The sequence below is a fragment of the Pleurodeles waltl genome, chromosome 4_2 (genome assembly GCF_031143425.1).
Source record: "Pleurodeles waltl isolate 20211129_DDA chromosome 4_2, aPleWal1.hap1.20221129, whole genome shotgun sequence".
NCBI classification, from domain to species: Eukaryota; Metazoa; Chordata; class Amphibia; order Caudata; family Salamandridae; genus Pleurodeles; species Pleurodeles waltl.
Window position 1 is genome coordinate 598,413,664 of NC_090443.1, and position 19,585 is coordinate 598,433,248.

A 19,585-nucleotide genomic window follows, 5' to 3' on the forward strand; every position below is an offset into this window, starting at 1 on the left:
AGCTCCCTATGGGTGGCAAAAGAAATGCTGCAGCCCATAGGGATCTCCTGGAACCCCAATACCCTGGGTACCTCAGTACCATATACTAGGGAATATAGGGGTGTTCCAGTAAGCCAATGTAAATTGGTAAAAATGGTCACTAGCCTGTTAGTGACAATTTGGAAAGAAATGAGAGAGCATAACTACTGAGGTTCTGATTAGCAGAGCCTCAGTGAGACAGTTAGTCACTACACAGGTAACACATTCAGGCACACTTATGAGCACTGGGGCCCTGGGTTACCAGGGTCCCAGTGACACATACAACTAAAACAACATATATACAGTGAAAAATGGGGGTAACATGCCAGGCAAGATGGTACTTTCCTACACCTCCCCCATACCTCTCACCCCCCTGTGATCCCCCAAAGGTGGCAGGACCCCCCTCCCCAGCCCTACCCCCAACATTGAAACACACCCCCACCCTACACGCATACAGACACCACCATTACACATACCCGCACGCATACCAACAAACATACCAACAGACACACACACACAGTCATACACGCACACATACATACAGACATCCACACACGCATACTCACAGACATACAAACAGACAGACACGCACACATTTTCAAACACACAACACTCCCTGCATACATACACGCACTCACACACCCCCTCTACATACTCACACACACAGCCCCATGCACGCACACAACACACAACACACAACACACAACGCCCCCCCAACACCCTCCCCTAATGGATGATCAACTTACCTTGTCCGTTGATCCTCCGGGAGGGGACAGGATCCATGGGCCTGATCCACCGCTAGCTCCCCGTCACCAGAACACAGCCACACCGAATCATGGGACGTAATTCGGTGGGCGGTGTTCTGATGACGGGGCGGTGGAGGTGGAGCAACCTCAACTTCCAGGCCGACCCCCAGTATGGCTGCTAGTGGCTCTCCGTCCGAAAAAGGACGGTGGGCTGCCAGCAGTCAAAATACGCCACGCGGAAAACTGCCGGCACTGGCAGTCTTCAGCACGGCGTTATGAGGGGTTTGTTGGATCAACACCATGTAGAGTCGCACATTCACACACAACACAAATTATTCCACAGTACAAACCGCAACAAAGTAGCAAGACGACTACCAGCAGCATTGTAGCGCCTCCTCCTGCCGGATATCTCGACTGGTTCCTGGTGGTGCATGCTCTGAGGGTCACCTGCCTTCACCCTGCACTGGAAGCGAAAAAGAAATCTCCTGTGGGTCGATGGAATCTTCCCCCTGCTAACGCAGGCACCAAAAGACTGCATCACCGGTCCTCTGGGTCCCCTCTCATCCTGACGAGCGTGGTCCCTGGAACACCGGAACTCTATCCAAGTGACGCCCACAGTCCAGTGATCCTTCAGTCCAAGTTTGGTGGAGGTAAGTCCTTGAGTCCCCACGCTAGACTGCAAACCTGTGTACTGCGTGATTTGTAGCTGCTCTGGCTCCTGTGCACTCTTCCAGGATTTCCTTTGTGCACAGCCAAGCCTGGGTCCCCAGCAGTCTGTCCTGCAGTGCTCAACCCTCTGAGTTGGCCTCCGGCGTCGTGGGACCCTCCTTTGTGGCTATGAGCTTGCTCTGGTTCACAAATCTTCCAAGTGCCTGTTTGGGTACTTCTGTGGGTGCTGCTTGCTTCTGTGGGGGCTCTGTGAGGTGCTGAGCACCCCCTCTGTCTCCTCCTCCAAGGGGCGACATCCTGGTCCTTCCTTGTCCCCAGCAGCACCCAAAAACCTCTACCACAAACCTTGCATCTAGCAAGGCTTGTTTGCGGTATTTCTGCGTGGGAACACTGTGCAACCTTCATCGCGATGAGGGACATCTTCCATCCAAAGGAGAAGTTCCTAATCCTCTTCGTTGTTGCAGAACTCCAAGCTTCTTCCACCCGGAGGCAGCTTCCTTGCACCTTCATCCAGGGTTTTCTGGGCTCCTGCCCCCTGTGGACACTATTGTGACTCTTGGACTTGGCCCCCTTGCCTTGCAGGTCCTCAGGTCCAGGAATCCACCTTCAGTGTCTTGCTGGTGTTTGGTGTTCTTGCAGAATCCCCCTTTCACGACTATTGTGCTCTTTTGGGGTAGTAGGTGTACTTTACTCCTACTTTTCAGGGTCTTGGGGTGGGGTATCTTGAACACCCTGCCTGTTTTCTTACAGTCCCAGTGACCCTCTACAAGCTCCCATAGGTCTGGGGTCCATTCGTGATTCGCATTCCACTTTTGGAGTATATGGTTTGTGTCGCCCCTAGACCTCTGTTCACCTATTGCAACCTATTTTAATTCTACACTGTTTGCATTACCTTTCTGACTCTTACTTACCTGTTTTGGGTTTGTGTACATATAACTTGTGTATATTACTTACCTTCTTACTGACAGTACTCACTGAGATACTTGTGGCATATTGTCATAAAAATAAAGTACCTTTATTTTTAGTAACTCTGTGTATTGTGTTTTCTTATGATATTGTGCATATCATATGAGTGGTATAGTAGGAGCTTTGCATGTCTCCTAGTTCAGCCGAAGCTTTGCCATAGCTACCTTCTATCAGCCTAAGCTGCTAGAAACACCTCTATTCTACTAATAAGGGATAATTGGACAAGGCACAGGGTGTAAGTACCACAAGGTACCCACTATAAGCTAGGCCAGCCTCCTACAGTGACACAGGCAAAAACAAACAAACAGTCAGTAAAAATGGGGTTATCATGCCAGGCAAGATGGTACTTTCCTACACAACCCCCCCAAACGAGAGACAATAAGGCTAACCATGCCCAGGTGAGTCTTCATTGTCTAAGTGGAAATATCTGGAGAGTCCATCTGCATTGGAGTGGGTACTCCCAGGTCTATGTTCCACTGTATAGTCCATTCCCTGTAGGGAGATGGACCACCTCAACAATTTAGGGTTTTCACCTTTCATTTGTTTTAGCCAAAGTAGAGGTTTGTGGTCTGTCTGAACAATAAAGTGAGTACCAAACAGGTGTGGTCTCAACTTTTTCAGTGCCCAGACCACAGCAAAGGCCTCCCTCTCTATGGCAGACCAACGCTTTTCTCTAGGGGTCAACGTCCTGCTGATAAAAGCAACAGGTTGATCCTGGCCCTCAGTATTAAGCTGTGATAGCACTGCCCCAACCCCCAATTCAGAAGCATCAGTCTGGACTATGAACTTTTTGGAGTAGCAAGGGCTTTTTAGGACAGTTGCAGAACACATGGCCTGTTTGAGCGCCTCAAAAGCTTTTTGACAGCTAGCTGTCCACAATACTTTTTTAGGCATCTTCTTACTAGTGAGGTCATTAAGAGGAGCTGCAATGGAGCCATAATTCTTCATAAGCCTCCTGTAGTACCCTGTGAGGCCTAAAAAGGCTCTCACCTGGGTTTGAGATGTAGGGGGAGCCCATTCAATAATGGTCTGGATCTACCCCTGCACTGGTGCAATCTGTTCTCCACCTACCAGGTGGCCCAGATAAACCCCTTTCCCCTGCCCTATCTGGCACTTTGAGGCCTTGATAGTGAGGCCTGCCTTTTGCAGGGCCTCCAAAACTTTCTACAGGTGGACCAGGTGATCATCCCAGGTGGACCTAAAGACAGCTATATCATCTAGATATGCTGCACTAAAAGCTTCCAACCCTTGCAGGACTGTATTCACCAACCTTTGAAAAGTGGCAGGTGCATTTTTCAGACCAAAGGGCATTGCAGTAAATTGATAGTGCCCTCCAATGGTTGAAAATGCAGTCTTTGGTTTTGCCTCTTCTGATAACCTAATCTGCCAATACCCTGCAGTTAGATAAAAAATGCTGAGATACTTGGCAGACGCCAGTGCATCTATCAGCTCATCTGCCCTGGGTATAAGGTGCGCATCTGTCTTGGTTACTTGGCTGAGCCCTCTATAGTCAATACAAAACCTAATTTCTCTTTTTCCATCTTTAGTGTGAGGTTTTGGGACAAGCACAACTGGACTAGACCAGGGGGGTTTTGAAGGCTCAATTATACCTAAGTCTAAAAAAAATGTAACCTCTTCTTTAATGCAGTCTCTGACATGGTCAGGCTGCCGATATATCTAACTTTTGACAGGTAAACTTTCTCCAGTATCATTTGTATGCTCACACCAAGTAGTGGTACCTGGTATCAGTGAGAAGAGTTCAGAAAACTGACTCAAATGATTTAAACAGTTATCTTTCTGCTCAGCAGTAAGACAATCTGCAAGCACTACTCCCTCCCCTAAGCCATCAGCTTCAGTGGTGGAGAAGAGATCAGGGAGAGGGTCACTCTCTTCCTCCTGTCCCTCATCAGTTGCCATGAGCAGAGTGAGATCAGCCCTGTCATAGTAGGGTTTCAGACGGTTGACATGGAACACCTTAAGGGGACTCCTGGCAGTGCCCAGGTCTACCAAATAGGTGACCTCACTTTTTTTCTCAACAATGAGATGGGGTCCACTCCATTTGCACTGGAGTGCTCTCGGGGCCACAGGCTCCAATACCCACACCTTCTGTCCTGGGTGGTACTGAGTCAGGACAGCCTTCTGGTCATGCCATTGCTTTTGCAGCTCCTGGCTGGCCTGAATGTTTTTACTGTCCTTTTTCATGTACTCAGCCATTCATGATCTTAGGCCAAGTACATAGTCCACAATATCCTGTTTAGGAGCTTTTAAAGGTTGTTCCCAATCCTCCTTAACAATAGCAAGGGGACCTCTCATAGGGTGTCCAAAGAGGAGTTCAAAGGGGCTAAAGCCCACTCCTTTTTGGGGTACCTCCCTGTAAGCAAAATGGAGGCAAGGTAATAGGACATCCCATCTCCTTCCGAGTTTTTTAGGGAGTCCCATTATCATTTTTATTAAACCTCTCAACCAGACCATTTGTTTGTGGATGATAACGAGTAGTAAACTTGTAAGTTACACCACACTCCTTCCACATTGTCTTGAGGTATGCAGACATGAAGTTACTATCTCTGTCTGACACTACTTCCTTTTAGAAACCCACTCTGGAAAAGATTCACAGGAGGGCCTTTGCCACTGCAGGAGTAGTAGTGGTCCTTAAGGGGATGGCTTCAGGGTACCTAGTGGCATGGTCCACTACCACCAGGATAAACCTATTGCCTGAAGCTGTTGGAGGGTCAAGGGGGCCAACAATGTCAACCCCTACCCTTTCAAATGGCACCCCAACCACTGGAAGTGGAATTAAGCGGGCCTTTGGAGTGCCACTAGTCTTGCCACTGGCTTGGCAGGTCACACAAGAGCAACAAAACTCTTTAGTGTCCTCTGACATATGAGGCCAGTGAAGCAGGGGAACACGTCTGTCCCAAGTTTTACTTTGGCCCAAATGCCCAGCCAAAGGAATGTCATGTGCCAAGGTAAGAAGAAACTCTCTGTATTGCAAGGGAATTACCAATCTCCTAGCAGCTCCAGGTTTAGAGTCCCGTGCCTCAGTATACAAGAGGTTGTCTTCCCAATACACCTTATGGCTATCACTGACATCCCCATTCTGCTGCTTGACAGCTTGCTGACTTAAACCCTCTAGTGTGGGACAGGTCTGCCGTGCCACTCTCAGCTCTTCCCTAGCATGCCCCTTATACCCAAAAGCACAGCAGTGTCTGCTGCCAGCTCCTCTGGTGTAGGTTCTGCACAGGGGGAGGATTCTTCTTCCTCAAAAGGGGAATCATCTGTAGAGGGAGGGTTATAGGGTAGGGATTTACCCTTTCTACCCCTAGCTTTTTGGAGCACTTGGTCCATTGTTCCAGGATCCAAGTTTCCTTGTCCTTTTTGCTTTTTGGCCTGAGCCCTTGTTAAATTAAAAATATGCCCAGGAATGCCCAGCACTGCTCCATGAGCCTCCAACTCCACTTCTGCCCAAGCTGATGTCTTCAAATCATTGCCTAGTAAGCAATCTACAGGTAATTCAGTGGCTACCACAAATTTCTTTGGACCAGTAACCCCCCAGATGAGATTCACAACAGCCATGGGGTGGCTAAGTGTGTTATTCTTAGCATCAGTCACTTCGTACTGCTGAGCAATTAGGTGTTGATCAGGGTGAACCAGTTTCTCTATTACCATAGTTACACTGGCTTCTGTGTCCCTGTAGGCCTCAACCTCAACACCATTGATTAGGGGTAGTTGCCTGTACTTACCCATATTAAGGGGACAAGCAACCAAGGTGGCAAAGTCACTGCCACCATCAGAGACTAAAACAGCCTCTGTGGTCTCCCTAACAAGACCAACCCCAACTACACTGTCAATAGTGAGCCCAGCTACACCCTTGGATTGGCTATTTGTAATAGACTTCCCACCTCCACTGCTATTTCTAGGGGCACTAGAGGTTGCAGTTGGGGTTGTGGTGGTGGGAGGTTTGGTGTTTTTCTTTGGACAAGTGGAATCACTTGCCCTGTGGCCTTTTACTTTAAATAAATAAATAACACCAAGGCTTTTTCTGATTGTTAGAAGAGGATTTGGACCCACCAACCCCAGAGGATTTTTGTGGGACTGATGAAGACTCAGAATGTTTATTTTATCTTTGTCCACCACCCTTGTCAGAAGACTTACCATCATTCCTCTTGCCATCCTTGTCACCCCCTGTATGAACTTTTCTGTTCACCCTTGTTCTGACCCACTTGTCTGCCTTCTTTCCCAATTCTTGGGGAGAGGTCAGATCTGAGTCTACCAAGTACTGGTGCAACAAATCAGACATACAATTGTTAAGAGTATGCTCTCTCAGGATCAGATTACACAGGCTTTCATAGTCACTCACCTTTCTGCCATGCAACCAACCCTCCAAGGCCTTCACTGAACAGTCTACAAAGTCTGTCCAGTCTTGAGAGGACTCTTTTCTGGTGTCTCTGAACTTAATTCTGTATTGTTCAGTGGTTAAGCCAAATCCATCCAAGAGTGCATCTTTCAAAACTTTGTAGTTGTTAGCATCACTTTTTCTGACTGTAAGGAGCCTATCCCTACCCTTACCAGTGAAAGATAGCCACAAGATAGCAGCCCACTGACTTTGAGGGACCAACTGTACCATACAGGCCCTCTCAAGTGCAGCAAACCAATTGTTAATGTCATCCCCATCCTTGTAAGGGGGACTATCTTATGCAGGTTTCTGGAGTTTTGCTCTCTAACAGGATTGCTATCAAAAACACTGCTGCTGCCACCATGGGGAACTAACCCCAACCTCTGCCTTTCCCTGTCTAGGGCCACCTGCTGCTGTTTAAGCTTCAGCCTGGCCTTTCCACTAAGTTATCCTCAGGGTGGGAGGCTTGGGAATGGTGAGATACAGAGGAAATATGGGAATTGGCAGAGAGAGACCTGTCCCTAACTTGCTGGACCCTAGTAACCTGGCCTTTAGGAGTGAAAGGTGCCCTACTAATGTGTGACCCACCCCCCTCCCACTGCCAGTGTCACTAGGTGGCCTGCTAGGTGGCAGGTCTTTGGAAGAATACTCCCCAGTCTCTTCAGGGAACTCTTCTGAGTCTGACTGGGCACCCTCCCCTCCTGCCTCCTGTTGCTGGGATGGGCCAGACTGGTCCTGGTCACTTTCTAAGAGAAGGTTAAAGAGAAAGTATTTGGTAGGATTCTTGCCAATGTTTAAACCTCTTTCTATGCAGAGACCCATCAAACTTTTAAAGTTTAAACTCTCATAGGTTGCCTGAACAATGTTGGGAGTGAGCTCTACTGCAGACATGATAGAAAAGGTTTAGGACAGAGAGAGAAAAAGTTTTAGAACTTTTGAAAGCACAGGGAAAATACTTTTTCAAACGTTTTGAAAACTTTTTTTAAGTTTTCAGAACTTTTCAGAAACGTTTTAGAAAGTTTTAGAGAAGAACAGTTAATGAGTTTGGTTCAATGTGTATATATTGAAATATTTGGGCCCATATTTATACTTTTTGACGCAAAACTGCGCCGGCTCAGTTTTGCATCAAAAAAATGACCACAGGCTAACGTCATTTTGGTGCACCATGCGGGCGTCATATTTATACTTTGACGCACGGCGGCGCAAACAACAGGTGGGAGTCATTATTTTTGACGCAAACCGCGACGTCAAGTCGTAAAGGAAAATTACGTTAACGCAGCGGAAATGACTGTGGGTCGATTTACGACACCGCAAACCGGATATGCGCCGTTTTTTTACGCAATAGCGTAAAAAAAAAACGCGAACACTGCCAGTTCACCAGAGGAGAGCCAAAATGGATCCCAGATGCCACTACAGACCCCAGGAAGATGACAGCAGACCAGGAACCAGCCAGGAGGATCCACACAAGAACCAGGACACTTATAAGAAGAAAAGAAAGTGTCGCTTCAGTGCAGAGGAGCAGGAAATCCTGGTTAAAGAGGTGACGGAACACCAGCACCAACTGTTTGTCACCTCAAAGTTGCCAATCAGTAGGAGAGAGGCTATATGGCAACAAATTGTTGACAAGATTAACAGTGTGGCAGAAGTACGCAGAACCGTCGTCGAGTGCAAGAAACGCTGGCATGACTGCAAACGCAGGACCAAGGAAAAGATGGGCAGGAACAGGAAGGCAGCACTGCAGACTGGAGGGGGTAGTCCAGCACACCAGGAGGCCCTGGACCACATGGAGGAGATGGTTGCAGCCGTCATCCCTGAGGAGATCATTACAGGGATTCAAGGATAGGACAGCGCAGACTACCACGAGACAACGCACATGCAGGGTAAGTCGCATGTGGAATGTGGAATTATAATGCAATAATGTCAACTGCAACCGGGGGGGGGGGAAATATCTACTACACATTGCATGTAAGTCATCATATACATGGAGTGGCATGGGTAAAGGGGCACGGCAGGGGGCATGGCCTGCACAAACATAAGCTGGGGCACACCTTTATACTACACCAACAACAGTCCCATGGGGGCATGCTGTCATGCCAACGATGGAGCAAAGGGAAAGCCACGACAGGAGGGAAGGCCACTACGTCAAACTGACATCCTGGCACTCATCAGCCAACATACTTCCTACATTAACTAGGGCCTTATTAGCAATCCTCTAGCCAAACCGCCAACTGCAATGTAACTGCAACAACAGTTGCCACTACCACCTCTGATCTGTGTGCAGTTCAAGTAGCCGATGGCAGTAACCTCCCCATGGAACATACATACCTAAATTAGGGGGTGAGGATGACAACTGCAACAATCTCCAGAAACAGGGCAAAGGCCCCAGTACACTCAAGTGTCAATGCCCATAGTTGCCGCAAACATCAACCAATGTAAACAACAATAGGAGCGACACAGCACTAAGGACACACCCATGCTGCATATGTCAGGGTCCATCCTGTGCCTGGGTAACAAGGCAACATCACAAATGTCATACTGCTCAGACAACAGCATTGAGGAGGGGACACATGTAACTGGTCACTGAACTACACCTGCACAGTCAGAGGGGGAAATAGGACACTGATACGATTATCAGGGCAATCCAATGTACCACACATTACCCAACATCAGCAGGACACATTAACAATGTCAACATCCATATCACATTATAACATTGCCATGCATAGGATATGCTACATGTCAATTACAATTAAGTTGATGTGAAAGATCAGGGATTGGGGCAGGTCCTGATAGTTAAGTGTGCTCCAGGGCCACCAGAACACCCACAGCCAGTGAAAGGTCTCACCATGAGAATGGATATACACGGAGGGTCGAGTAGGACAAAAAGGTGGCAATTCTCTATTTGGCATAAAGCAACAACTAGAGGCAATGAGGCTGACAAGTCTGATGACTCAATAACATACATGTAACACACAGGTGGGCCATAGGCCTGGAAGAATGCCCATCTGAAGGACTGCAGATATTAATACAAAACAAGATCACAAAGTGAATTCATCAAAAGGCAGGCACGTCACGTCAAAATTGTCACAACACAGACACACTAATTGTACCCTGTTTCATTGTAGAGGAAGATGGATCTCCTGCCGATATACCTGTCCCAGATTTCCCTGATGACATGGATGACGAGCCGATAAAAATTCCCCAGGAGACCATCCAAAAGGTCCTTGAAACCCTCCAGACCCCACCTTCAGTCACAAGGAGGAGCACAGAACAAGCAGCCATCGCAGAGGATCCACCCACCACCCCAATTGTAAGACCTGCCAGCTCCAATACAGCTGGGGACTCAGACAACACTGGCACCAGCTTTGAGAGAACTGTAGTTGGAGTACAGCGGGAGCTGGCCAAGGAGGTGCGGGTGGGAATGCAAAATATGGCAGCCAGCCCTGAGGGGGTGCGTTTGTGCATGATGTCATCTGCAGATCAGGCAGCAGCTATGCAAGCCCTAACATCCATACTGCAAGGACTACAAGAAATTGTCAAGGAATTCACCACTGCAGTAAGAGAGTTGCCACAACAACTCGCACCCCAAACTTTCCACTGCATGCACAAATGCAATCATGACTCCCTCAGGGCCGACCTGGCTGCCTACCATTGTGATGTGGCTGCTATTCTCAAGAACCAGCAGATCCTCCTTGCTGCAGTACTGCCCTTAAGACCTTCACAGGGAGCAGCGACCAGGATGTCTGACTCCACGTCTTCTAACACTGAGGTGTGTGTTGCCCCTTCACAACCAACAACAAGGACAAAGCAGGCAACACACACATCAGAAGAAGAAGACATGGAACAGATCACATTCACAAGGAAAAGTACCCGGAAGCACTAGTCCCTGCCACATGGCCGACATTTACCAAGGTCCTGCACTTTGTAACTTGCCAGTCGTGCAACATTTGTACTCAAGCACTGTTCTGCAAACCACTGTATATCTTGTCACCCAGCCCACTGATTGTCTCTCTCCTACTCATTGCCAAATCCTGTCCCTCTGCACTGTCTGAAACAGCAACTCCAGCATGACAAAAGCATTTTGGTAAACCCTTGTGTTGGATCCCAATTTAAAATGTCACTATAATGGACTCACAGAAATGGACAATGTACATATAGCACTGCAGCACTTTTCAATAAATAACACTTACACCACAAATCTGTCTCTGGGTAATGTCACATATCAACTGCGCAGTAGATAATTGGAATGTCCCTACTGTCAAATAACGTAGTTTCTAAATACAACTGTCCAGATATTATGTAGTTAGAGAAATCTGCACAGTGACCATGATTGCATCATACTCTGCCCATCCTGAGGGAATAATCTGATGAAGTGAGAAACCATAGACCACCATGCTGTGCTGGACCTTGCTTTCAACATGTATGCGTGAAATAGTTGTGGTCCTCTGCTATAGGTCTTCAAAGGATATGTGTACATGATATATGTCATTAAGAGTGTGTGTGTATGTGACCATTGTATGTTAGGCATCACATAAGCTCTGGGATGTTCCGTGTCCTACTCAGTATCTCAGCAATGCTCCATGAGGCAACACTCTTATTCTGATAAGTAGAGATGAAGCTGGGTAAAAAAGCAATAGCCAGACCATGATATGGTGATTATAATAGGTGTTTATTTAAAATAGTTAACTAAAGTGGTGAAGGTGATCATATTCAGAAGAAATTATTTACAATATGTTGCAGACTGCGTATACCAGTAGCTGTGTTCTGTAGTTCCCCCTCCTGTTGTAGGCCATCATCCTCCTCTTCCTCCTCTTCAGGCATGTGTGGCTCTGGTTCCAGGAGGGGAATGTTTCTTCTGACACAAATGTTGTGCAATATTGCACATGTGAGGATGATCCTACAGACCATCTCGGGGGAATATAGGAGGCTACCACCAGTGATGTCGAGGCAGCAGGACCTTGCCTTGAGGATGCCGAAGGTCCTCTCGACAATGCTGCGTGTCCTCCTATGGGCCTCGTTGTATGAACGCTCTGCAGTTGTACTTGGGTTGCCAAATTTTGTCATAATCCATGGCTGGATGCCATACCTCTGATCAGCTGCAATAGAAAATGAATGGGATCATGTTGATGTAGCTGGCACTATTGAAAAGACCTTTAATGGCAGTAGTTGTCGTGTGTTGTCTGTGTCTCTTTTGTGTACTAATGTGACATCCTATGCTTGTAGGCTATACCATCTGCATTGTGTTGTTTCCTTGGCTGAACAAGTGTTTGTCTGCTAACCGTTTGTCAGCAATATGTATGGGGATTTTCAGTACAGTGTGCCCTCCCTAGCATTGTGACTTGTGATACAGGTGTACGTGTGTCTTCACTGGGTGTGAGATGATAGTTCCATGCAGAGTTAAAATTGAAAGGGTTGTTAGCACGTTCATATGAAAGTACCCTGGACATCCCGTACCTTTAGACTTAGGCAATGTATTAATGTAGAGGTCATTGGGACACTTACAATTTGCAAGGTGACATTTAGGCAACCACACTCATTGACGTCTTCACATTAGGCTGTACAGTAATTTCCGATGTGTGACAGGTTCAATGGTGACTTCAGAAACATGGCTAGTGATGTCACGACCTCAGTGTGTTCCTGTTGACATGTTGCTGTTGTGGTGTATGTGTTGTGTGTCCTAGTGGGTTGCTGTGCAGTGTATATATAAGTAGGTTTTGTACTTACCAACAAGTAGTCCATTGCCATACCGTCCACCCTGGAAGTGTTGATTGATGGTGCAGTGACGGAAGATGAATGAGTCATGGACACTCCCAGGATATTTAGCCACGATGTTGGTGATCAATCCCTGGTGATCGACAATGGCCTGCACGTTGATGGAATGTGTGTGCTTCCTGTTGCGGTAGAGGTGTTCAGTTGCAGCAGGTGGCACAAGGCGTACATGTGCGCAGTCGATTGCACCAAGGACGTGTGGGAAGCCACTGATTGCGTAGAACCCCTGTTTTGTTTCCTGCTGCTTCTGCAGTGTGTTAGGGAAGCAGATGTGGCGGGGTGTCAGTCGAATGATGGCATCCAGTACTTTGGGCAAAAAGGCGGAGAATGATGGTTGTGATATTCCACCAACCAGGGCACCAGTTGTTTGAAAAGAGCCACTTGCCAGCATATGAAGTATGGCAAGCAGCTTTGTTTCTGTTGGGCTGGTGTGGGGTGTCACCAAAGTGGGGGCCAACTGCAGTTCAATGTTTCGCAGCAGCTGCTGAATGGCCTGCCAGTTCAACCGGTACCTCTGTATGATGTCGTGTTCCCTGAGGCCCTGAAGGGTTGTTCTTGGGTGGAATATCCTCTCCTGACTTCTGCACTGCCTTTGGGGTCCCTGCTGGTGTTGTTGTAGCTGCTGTTGCTGTTGATGGGCTCTGCGTCTGCGTGCATGCTGGATTAGAATGACCTCCATGGCTCCCTGTTGCTGCTCTGCTGCTCTGCTGTTTGTTCTGTGTTTTCTGATTACATACAGGTGTGTTTGCCCCATTTTAACGCCTGCCCTGACCCAGGCGTTAATTTTTTACGCAAATCGGGCTGTGCGTCAATCTCTGGCTCCGCCTCCCGGCCGTGCGTCATTTTTGCCCGAAAGCATAAATACGACGCACGGCCCTTTAAGCCATTTTTGGGACTGGGACGCCTACCTTGCATATAATTAACACAAGGCGGGTTGCCGCATCCAAAAAATGACGCACACAGCGGAAATTTGTCGTCCGCAGGCTCGGGCGTCAAAATTTAAATACGGGGCAACGTTTGTGCTGATTGTGCGTCCAAATTTTTGACGCACAATCGGCGCAGACGGAGTATAAATATGCCCCTTGGTGTATGTTTTTCTCATGAAAAGCACCAATGACAAGGTGGTAAAGCAGTTAAAAGTACTTTTCCCACTGCTGCACCACCAATGTAGAAGGCTGGCCTGACTTATAGTGGGTACCTGATGGTACTTACACTTTATGCAGGTCCAGTTATCCCTTATTAGTAGATTAGAAGTGTTCTAGCAGCTTAGGCTGATAGAGGTAGCTATAGCAGAGCACCTTAGGCTGAATTAGGAGGCATGCAAAGCTCCTACTATACCGCTTATATCACTTAGCACTATATCATAAGAAAACACAATACTCAGAGTTACTAAAAATAAAGGTACTTTATTTTAGTGACAATATGCCAAAAGTATCCCAGAGGATATACTCCCTTAGGAGGTAAGCAATATACACAAAATACAACAACACAAAACAAAATCAAGAAAGTAACAGTTAGAAAAGTAGTGCAAGCACTGTAGAACACAATAGAATGCAATAGGGAGAAATAGGCCTAGGGGCAACACAAACCCTATACTCCAAAAGTGGAATGCGAACCACGAATGGACCCCAGGCCTGGTGTAGTGTGGAGAGGGTCACTGGGAGTGTAAGAAAACACTAAGTGAGTCCAAGATACCCCACCCCAAGACCCTGAAAAGTAGGAGTAAAGTTACTGTACTACCCCAAAAAGACAGTAAAGTCGAGATAGGGGATTCTGCAAGGACAGCAACTGACTGCAAAACACTGAAGATGGATTCCTGGACCTGAGGACCTGTAAAGGAAGGGGACCAAGTCCAAGAGTCATGCAAGTGTCCGGGGGGGCAGGAGCCCACTAAACCCTGGATGAAGGTGCAAAAGGACTGCCTCCGGGTGGAAGAAGCCAAAGATTCTGCAATAAAGGAAGGTGCCAGGAACGTTTCCTTTGGTCAGAAGATGTCCCACGGCATGCTGAAGGAGGCAAAGTTGTTTCCATGCAGAAAGACCACAAACAATGCATTGCTACCTGCAAGAGTCGCGGTTGAGGATTTTGGGTGCTGCCAGGGCCCAGGAAGGACCAGGAGGGCGCCCATTGGAGGAGGAGATAGAGGGGGTGCTCAGCAATACAGAGAGCCCATGCAGAAGCACCCAAACAGGCACTTAGAAGATCTGAGGTCAATGGTCAACTCAGAGCAACAAAAGAGGGTCCCACGATGTTGGAGTCCAACTCAGCGACTTGGGCAATGCAGATCGGAGTGCTGGGGACCTGGGATAGACTGTGCACAAAGGAAGTCTTGCAAAAGTGCACAGAAGCCGGAGCAGCTGCAGTTCATGCAGTACACAGGATTACTGTCTGGCGTGGAGAGGCAAGAACTTACCTCCACCAAATTTGGACAGAAGGGCCACTGGACTGTCAAAGACACTTGGATCCAGCTCCTGTGTTCCAGGGACTATGCTCGTCAGGATGAGAGGGGACCCAGGGGACCAGTGATGCAGAAATTTGGTGCCTGCGTTAGCAAGGGGAAGATTCTGTCGACCCACGGGAGATTTCTTCTTGACTTCCAGTGCAGGGTGAAGGCAGACAGCCCTCAGAGCATGCACCATCAGGAAACAGTCGAGAAAGCCGGCAGGATGAGACGCTACAATGTTGCTGGTAGTCTTCTTGCTACTTTGTTGCGGTTTCGCAGGCGTCCTGGAGCAGTCAGCGGTCGATCCTTGCCAGAATTCGAAGAGGGAAGTGCAGAGGAACTCTGGTGAGCTCTTGCATTCGTTATCTGGTGACATACCCACGGGAGAGACCCTAATTAGCCCACAGAGGAGGATTGGCTACAGAGAAAGGTGAGCACCTATCAGGAGGGGTCTCTGACGTCACCTGCTGGCACTGGCCACTAAGAGCTTTCCATTGTACCCTCACACCTCTGCATCCAAGATGGCAGAGGTCTGGGGCACACTGGAGGAGCTCTGGGCACCTCCCCTGGGAGGTGCTGGTCAGGGGAGTCGTCACTCCCCTTTCCTTTGTCCAGTTTCGTGCCAGAGCAGGGCTTGGGGGATCCCTGAACCGGTGTAGACTGGCTTATGCATGGAGGGCACCATCTGTGCCCTTCAAAGCATTTCCAGAGGCCAGGAGAGGCTACTCCTCCCAGGCCCTTCACACCTATTTCCAAAGGGAGAGGGTGTAACCCCCTCTGTCAGAGGAAATCCTTTGTTCTGCCTTCCTGTGACCAGGCTGCCCAGGCCCAAGGGGGGCAGAAACCTGTCTGAGGCGTTGGCAGCAGCAGTAGCTGCAGAAGAGACCCCGGAAAGTTAGGTTGGCAGTACCCGGGCTCTATGCTGAAGACACGGGGATGTATGGAATTATCCCCCCAATACCAGAATGGTATTGGGGAGACAATTCCATGATCCTAGACATGTTACATGGCCATGTTCGGAGTTACCATTGTGACGCTACATATAGGTATTGACCTATAAGTAGTGCACGCGTGTAATGGTGTCCCCACACTCACAAACTCCGGGGAATTTTCCCTGAACAATGTGAGGGCACCTTGGCTAGTGCCAGGGTGCCCACACACTAAGTAACTTTGCACCTAACCTTCACTAAGTGAGGGTTAAACATATAGGTGACTTATAAGTTACTTAAGTGCAGTGAAGAATGGCTGTGAAAGAACGTGGACATTATTTCACTCAGGCTGCAGTGGCAGTCCTGTGTAAGAATTGTCTGAGCTCAGTATGGGTGGCAAAAGAAATGCTGCAGCCCATAGGGATCTCCTGGAACCCCAATTCCCTTGGTACCCAGGTACCATATACAAGGGAATTATAAGGGTGTTCCAGTGTGCCAATCAGATTTGGTGAAATTAGTCACTAGCCTGCAGTGACAAATTTAAAAAGCAGAGAGAGCATAAACACTGAGGTTCTGGTTAGCAGAGCCTCAGTGATACAGTTAGGCACCACACAGGGAACACATACAGGCCATACTTTATGAGCTCTGGGGTCCTGGCTAGCAGGATCCCAGTGACACAGGCAAAAACAAACATACTTTTAGTAAAAATGGGGGTAACATGCCAGGCAAGATGGTACTTTCCTACAAGCCTTGAGTCTTCTTTGTTGCTGGTCTTCTTTTGTCCTTGGAATCTTATTTCTGGGTCTGAGGATGCCCACTAAATACTGTATTTAGTGGGCATTTAGGGGAGTACCTGGCAATGACCAATGGGTCACTACCATTGGTTGCTATACCCATTAAGTGACCACTTCCTATGGGCAGAGGTCAGTTCCCTACACCTGATTGGCTATTTTCCTTCCATACAAGATGGAGGAAAATGAAATGGAGAGGTCACCTTGCATGCAACATCTTAGGGGTGGTGCAAGCTGGGGATGACCAGTAATACTGTCCTTTGTGTGGTTTTCTGCCATTGCTCCCACCCAAAGTGGGGGTTTGCAATGGGAGAGGCCATCTGGTGCTAGCAGCAGGCTTGGGGGCTGAGTTTCAATGGCCGTAGGCCCTTTGAAGCTTGTTAGCGAGGCAGTGCATATTCCTGAGGAAGGGTGTATTTGCACCTCCACCCAGTAAGGGCTTTGTTCTGGGACCCAGAGAGCAGGATCTCTCATCCCAGGGTTCCAGAAACTTGTCTAGTGCTGGCAGGCTAGTTGTGACCGGCCAGCAACCATGCCAGGGTAGTTAGCTTTTGTAGGGAGTACCTCTAAGTTGACCCTTGGGTACATTTTGTAATAATTCCAATATTGGTACCAGTTTGGATTTATCATTCTGAGTTGTTTGATAACAAAGAACTCAGGGTTCAGAATAGCCATTGTGCAGCTGTGAAACTTGTACTGACCAGTGTCTAGCACTTGTATTAACATGGCTGCCCTGTTCACTTATTAAGTCCGAGGTTTGGCAAGGACACAGTAGGGACATATTGCTCATGCATCCATGCCCACAAATACAGTATAGTGCACCCTGTCTTAGGGCTGGAAGGCCTGCCAAAGGGGTGACTTACCTATAGTGCATGCAGTGTGTGTTGGACAGGGCACACAGTTTGTGTGTCATGTTGAGTTTGTCTTTTAGGATTGCATGAGTACACTCAGCCTGCAATGGCAGTGCTGGATGCTTCTGGATGCATGGCCCTAGAGCGTGGCACAATCTGTGCTGCTGCCCTCAGGGGCATACCCTTAGTACCCAATGCCCTGGGTACCTAAGTACCATTTACTAGGGACTTACAGTGACAGCTGAAGGTATTGCCTTTTGTGCCAGTGCATCACAATAGTTATAGGGAACGAGATCTGGCCCAGGGAACCTGGTTAGCAGGGACCCTGGGCACTGACATCTTTGAGGCTACATCAAATGCTTGACAAAAAGTGAAGGCTAACCATGACAAAAGAGGCCTTTTCTCACACTATACTGCTAAATACAACGTAGTTTTCGGTGCAGCCAGTTGTATTTCAATAAACAACATTTTGGGCAACAAATAAAGTACTACCGATACCACGGTTACATGCTGTCATCCCCAACCTTAGCAACGATTTTGGTCAATGTGCTGTTTGTAAATGAGGTCTTTTACACATCCTATTGCAAAGTGGAAACTTAGAAATAATTCCCTTCCTTTAAGAGTCTACAAGACATATTCAAAAGACTTTCTGTCAGAGATGGTTTGTGGCCACAATGATTTAAATACCTTTCTTTGGTCTAATGGGATTACACTCACGGCAGCAGGTCTCCCCATTTCAAGGTACCTTAGAAAATATACTGCATTTTCATATTTTATTGGCCTGAGTGAGATTTTGAAAGATTCACAGTAATTCACCAACTGTTTTTGTCACGTGCTAATTTACCTACACCTATGAACAATCTCCCTGCTCATTGTCTTGGTGGTTTACGGCTTTGTATTTCCAGCTGTTTCACTTCCAGCCTCTAAACCCGTTTCACAAGGGACTGCAGGATAATTGCTTTTAATACTCCGACATCGTCCAATACAGGAACTGGCTGAAAGGCTGCAGCAATAAAGGAGCTTTTCAAGGCACTCTGGTTCGCGGTAATGGATATAACAGGAAGGAAATTCGATTTGGAACAAGATGCTGCAAATGTTCTATAGTTAAATATTGTCGGTGATTTAATTATTAACTGTCAGTGATGGAGCACAGATCCTGCTCGATACTATCTGGATTGGGTGGTGCTGGCATCAGAGAAATGAAAAAGAGACATACTATTCTTCCTGGTTCTTAAGCATCACGTTTACACATACTCAGGCCCATATTTATACTTTTTGACGCTAAACTGCGCTAACGCAGTTTAGCGTCAAAAAGTTTTGCGCCGTCTAACGCCATTCTGAAGCGCCATGCGGGCGCCGTATTTATGGAATGGCGTTAGACGGCGCAATCAGACCGGCGCTGCCTGGTTTGCGTGGGAAAAAACCACGTAGACCAGACAGCGCCGGCGTAGGGGGAAAATGGCGCATGGGCGTCTTAAAATGGGGCAAGTCAGGTTACGTCGAAAAAATCGTCTTAACCCGACTTGCGCCATTTTTTAACGACGCCCATCCCCCATCAACATGACTCCTATCATTGTAAAGATAGGAGTCATGCCCCCTTGCCCAATGGCCATGCCCAGGGGACTTCTGTCCCCTGGGCATGGTCATTGGGCATAGTGGCATGTAGGGGGGCACAAATAAGGCCCCCCTATGCCACCAAAACAAAATATAAAAAAAAAAAAATTATACTTACCTGAACTTACCTGAATGTCCCTGGGGTGGGTCCCTCCATCCTTGGGGGTCCTCCTGGGGTGGGCAAGGGTGGCAGGGGGGGTCCCTGGGGGCATGGGAGGGCACCTGTGGGCTCATTTTGAGCCCACAGGCCCCTTAACGCCTGCCCTGAGCAGGCGTTAAAAAGTGGCGCAAATGCGCCGTTTTTAGCCACGCCAACTCCCGGGCGTCTCTTTTGCCCGGGAGTATAAATACCACGTAAAGTCCTGGGAGTCATTTTTTAGACGGGAACGCCTCCCT